Raw genomic sequence first — 6,000 nt, forward strand, 5'->3', positions numbered from 1 at the left:
TTCGGGATGGATTGCATATGGTAAAAAGGGCACTCTCCCTCTCTCTTTTATTTCGACTGATAACCGAATCCCACCGTACATTAGTCAACGAAACTAATGAGTAGTAAATTGGTTGATAAAAGTGGCGGTTTGCTGTGTTGTGGGGGGTTGAAAATAAAAACGCGCTGAAATAATTCAACAACCTGGCCATTTTCCGTCATTTCGTCATTATTTGAGTGTGAAGAGAACATGGCTCGCTGAAATGGAAAAATACGATAACATGAATAATTGATGATCAGCGCGCGAATTAATCATTCCACCGAAGTGAACCGGCTGAAATGCATTCAAATTTGTCTTGATTGAGTACGGTTTTGTGTGTTGATTGATCTTTTTTTATTTTTTATTTTTTTTGTCGAGTTGATTATGTTTATGAAAGCAAATAATCCCTGCGCTCAAATTGAAATTGTTAATTCACAACAGTCAATTTTCATTTATTTCGAAACATGTTGATGGCACTTTAGCAAGCTCACCTGTCTCATAAATTAAGTAAATGTTTAAGCTTGTTTTATTTCCCCCCGTACATCGCCTCGAGAAGGAAGTAAACTTGACCCCAAGGCGTGATCATCAGACGACGATGCATCTGCGAACCCTGGAAGTCTGAACTTGAAGAAAAGCGCAAGTCAAGTGCAAAGAACGATGCACTCTTCGAAGGACATGTCTCCGCGATCTGTTGCCCATTATTACCTCTCGAGGCATGAAATTACTTAAGAAATCGAAGAAAAATACTTTCCAGTTGTTCCTTCACAAGTGGTGCAAGCAGAAAGATGATGGTATCTTGACTGCAGGAAAACAAAAACGAGAGTACAAAGTTGATTCCGAGTTGTGGTTACCTTCATGAAATTCACATCAATTAGCAGTGGAGAGGAAGTTAAGGTTGCGTTGGAAGATGGAAGAACATGTTTATTTGAAAAAATATGACCAATCAATTGAAGTCAATCTTATTACATTCAGCTTCATCTTCTAACAAAGTTAAATCACTTTTTGAAGCTTTTAAAAATGACGGCAATCGTTTTTCGTAATCGAGCGATTTATATTGCTTTTTCAGAATCCTAATAATAGACATTTTTAACGAAAGAACGAAAACAAATCGTTAATAACTGTTTAAAAAAAATCAACATCCACTCTAAAACAGAATTTTAGAAATGTTGGGTTGTTGAAAATCATTTTTTTAACTTCAAAAAGGAAGGCTTATTTTAATTCAGAATGAAAACATTAACAATGACCTTTTAAAAAATAAAAATAATGAAAACTTCACGAAACATTATATATTAAGATTCATTTTCAAATTATTTGGCCTGAAAAGGGAGTCTGAAAAGCAAAAAAAAATTATTTATTATTTTATTATTATTTTTTGAAATTTATGTCCCTTGAGTCTGGCCAAAGTGGAAAGGGGAGCGGCAGGTCAAAGAATTTACGACTTTTGCGAGGAAAAAAAAAATTTTAGGGCTACTTGGAATTTCCCAAACAATCAAAATAGTTGTAAACCAGTCCAAACATGCTAAATATAATTGAGCAATTCTCTACGAAATCGGTCTTTTTTCTTCAATTTTAATTTTTGTATTTTTTAATCCGACTGAAACTTTTTTGGTGCCTTCGGTATGCCCAAAGAAGCCATTTTGCACCATTAGTTTGTCCATATAATTTTCCATACAAATTTGGCAGCTGTCCATACAAAAATGATGTATGAAAATTCAAAAATCTGTATCTTTTGAAAGAATTTTTTGATCGATTTGGTGTCTTCGACAAAGTTGTAGGTATGGATATGGACTACACTGAAAAAAAATGATACACGGTAAAAAAAAATTTGTGATTTTTTTGATTAACTTTGATTTGCAAAAAACACTATTTTTAATTTTTTTTATTTTTTGATATGTTTTAGAGGACATAAAATGCCAACTTTTCAGAAATTTTCAGGTTGTGCAAAAAATCATTAACCGAGTTATGAATTTTTTAAACAACTGATTTTTTCAAAGCCCGCCCGTGTGGATCAATCGGACCGCGCACTGGACTCACAATCCAGAGGTCGCTGGTTCGAATCCCGCGGCGGGCGCTCTAAAATTCTTTGTGTAAATATGGGTATTCGGCGCCGTCGCTCCGTGCCATACTTTCATACACTTAGGAGCCCAGGGCGGCGAAGTCCTTGTAGATAAAAAGGAAGACACTAGTGGTTGGTACTCGCAATGGTGGCCGACAGCTTTAAAGTCAACTTCGATTTTTTCAAAAAATCGAAATTTCGGTCGCAAAAATTTTTCAACTTTATTTTTTGATGTAAATTTGAATTTGCAATCAAAAAGTACTTTATTGAAATTTTGATAAAGTGCACCATTTTCAAGTTATAGCCATTTTTATGTAACTTTTTTCGAAACAGTCACAGTTTTACATTTTTTTAAATTAGTGCACATGTTTGCCCACTTTTGAAAAAAATATTTTTGAAAAGCTGAGAAAATTCTCTATATTTTGCTTTTTTGGACTTTGTTGATACGACCTTTAGTTGCTGAGATATTGCAATGCAAAGGTTTAAAAACAGGAAAATTTATGTTTTCTAAGTCTTACCCAAACAGCCCACCATTTTTCAATGTCGATATCTCAGCAATTAATCGTCCGGTTTTCAATGTCAAAATATGAAACATTTGTGAAATTTTCCGATCTTTTCGAAAACAATATTTTTAAAATTTTCAAATCAAGACTAACATTTTAAAAGGACGTAATATTGAAATTTTCCTCAAATTTAAAAAAAGCAGTTAAGAATTCGATATCGAGTTAAAACAAATTTAAAATGTTTTGTTGCAAAACTTGTCAATATATAAAACAAATAAAAAGAGCTGTTTTTAATTTTTTTTATGAAAATTTTACTGGATTTTATTTGAAAAAGTTTCTTATTAAAATCAAGCTTCATAAACATGTTTATTAATATTTACAGTTAAAAAAATAAAGTGGATTTTGTCTAAAAAAAATGCAATAAGGTAAAAGCACGTAATTTCATCCCGCACCTAATGTTAGCATCAATTAAAGCATCTTAAAAAAATAAGTGTAAAACTTATAAAAAATATGTAAAATGGAAAATTCGACATCGAGTTAAAACAAATTTAGAATGTGTTGTTGCAAGATTTGGCAATATATATAGAAAAAAATAAAAAGGGCTGTTTTTAGTTTTTTTAATGAAAATTTTATGGATTTTGTTTGAAAAGGTTTCTTATCAAAATCAATCTTCATAAACATTTTTATTACTATTTACAGTCTTCAAAAAAAAGTGGTTTTTGGCAAAAAAAAAACAATAAGGGAAAGGCACGTAATTCCATCCAGCACCTTATGTTAGCATTTCAAAATGTAAAATATAATAAAAATTGGCAGAGCCTTTCTCAAATTATACATGCTACAAAACAACAAAAAAGTGTCATTAGTAGTGTATTGCGTAAGCATTTTAGGATTAAAGTTTGTTTGTTTCCAATATTTATAAATAAAGAAGGATTTATTTGCAAGGAGAGAAACAAAAATTAAACCAATATTCTAATAAATTGATTTATGCAAAATTTGAAGTGGATGAAATTTCTGCAAAAGTTCCTACGGGGTTTTGAAGTTTTATAAATTCTACAAATTCCAGCGTAGCCAAAAATATATTGTAGATTGTAGAAAAAAGTAAAAACTGCTCGACGGTTGGTGGTCCATTATATCAACATTGTGTCGAGCTTTGCAATTTTAAAAATCTCTCATGTTTTAGTTTATATTTCGACGATGGGATGCTTCAGCTCGAAAAGTAACGAGTCTGTTTGCTACCATTATCAAAAAAATATCATTTAATGGAAAAAGATAAAGACTGCTGCATTTTCATGTTTATTCACGTTCTTTTACAAAAAGTAAACATAATTTGCAAGGTCGATTCGATATCCCATTGAACACGTGGAATGATTACAACAATAACAAAAATCGAATCTCATTAAAAAAGAATGCTGTCCCAACAAAATCCCCGCTCTCAAAGCCAAGAGAATGAATGGCATTCAGTGGGTTCTTTACAAATTACATCGCCAAAAAGTGCACCATTTCGTTATCACTTCGTTAATATTATCACACAGCCTTTTGAACTTATCCACCATTGAATCAAGTGGTTTTTCGAAATAAAAACAGCCAAGCTCCCAAAAAAACGAGAACCTGACCAACAATCAGGGATTTTCGAATGGAACCATTCCGCCAAAAAGTTACCAGGTGTGTAACCCACGACCGTACGCAGCTATTTACTGAAAATTTAATTTATTTTATTCCCATTTTTGGTGGAAATTTGCTCGGGCGCTGAAATTCACACACACACGCACACAAACGTGGCCCCAGCAGTGATTAAGGAATTGACACAACTTTTTGTTTTGTTTTATTTTTCAGTGGTTTGAACTGGTTTTATTTCGCTTTCATTAACGCTGCTGCTCACCTGTGTTGGTTTTTTTGTTGCACTCCGTGTTTTTAATTTGTTATATTTGTTTTTTATGCTTTTTTCTGTTTTACAATTTTTCATTTACGATCTGGACCAAGTAAATCGTGTGAGGGCAAGGGTAGACAACACAACGGTTATTCCAATGCTCACAGGGGGTGTTTTTGTTCTCTTTCTCCAGTTTGAATTTTAATTTGAACATGTTTACAACTTTTTTGTTTTTTACATACTTTACTTTTCAGGAACGTTTGGAGATCTTTAGGTTTCAATTGTTCGGTTATGTTGAAGGAGTACTGCTAGCGTTATAAATATTTATTGTCGTTTTCATCATTAAGCATAGATTTTCTCATTATTCAATGTTTGAAGTATCGCATAATTTTGTAGAAGTTTTTTCGTTTGGCTAATCAATAACGCTCAATTGGTGAAAACTAATTTGCTTTAAGACAGCGAAATACCAGTTATCTTGACTGGATGGTTAGGGAGAGTAGCGTAAACGGTTAAAATCTTAGAGGGTTAGTAGAATTTTCTTGCTCACATTAGGTTACAATAGAATAGGGTTAAGAATTTCTTATTAACTAACTAAAACCAAATTGACACACATTTTCGATTTTTACAACATTCCTCAGCCGAATGTTTAACGTTTGCTTGTCTACATAAGAATACCGTGCGGGGGGTTTAATCACATTTCTTTTGTTTATTTTTTTAATTTTTCGGGAAACTTGATAAATTTGAGTAATTTTGTTCTGTCAAATTTTATCACAAAATCAACGTAAGTTTAATTAGAAGAGTAAAAAAAGAAAAAAAAAACTTTAAGGAATTTAACAAAAATATAACGAAATTAAAATTAATTTAAAGCGTTCAGTAAAATTGTATTATAACGAAAGGCATCCAAATAACGTTAGAGAAAGCACTAATGGAATGCAATCATGAATATTGTTTTATTTCAAGACACAGATTTTTGAATATTCACATAACCAATTTAAGTTATCAAATGGAAATTTAAATTAACCTTGAAAAACATAAACTAAAAGAAACCATAAAAAACAAAAGCATAACGCAAATAATGTAATAAAACGATTTATTTCCACTTTTTTCCAGAACTTGAAATGCCGAATGTTTTCAAGAATAACTTCAATACGCCTAGTAAGATACAATGCATGAGGATCAATTTAAAATCAATTTCCTGTTCGTCGCTCAGTCCACTACTTCTTTTATTATTTTTTCTTCTTGTTTTCCTCCTGTTTCGAGATTCCTAAAACACACATTCAACATATTAAAACACCTATTTACAACATGTCCTCAACACACCACATCCACCACCGTCACGATCAATCGATCGATCGCGATTAATTGCACACTTTTCCTGTTTTCATTTTTGCGAACCAAACCAGCTACTGCTTGGGACGGCGACGAACTCCACTTGCACAAATTGTTTGAGTAAATGTGTTTTTTTTTGCCACTATTTGTTTACGTAACTACTGTATACTTACAACTGTTAAGTACTCTTAAACATTAACTTTGTTTACTTATAACTACGTGCCAGC

Source organism: Culex pipiens, chromosome 3 (assembly GCF_016801865.2).
Source record: "Culex pipiens pallens isolate TS chromosome 3, TS_CPP_V2, whole genome shotgun sequence".
In the NCBI taxonomy this organism is placed as follows: Eukaryota; Metazoa; Arthropoda; class Insecta; order Diptera; family Culicidae; genus Culex; species Culex pipiens.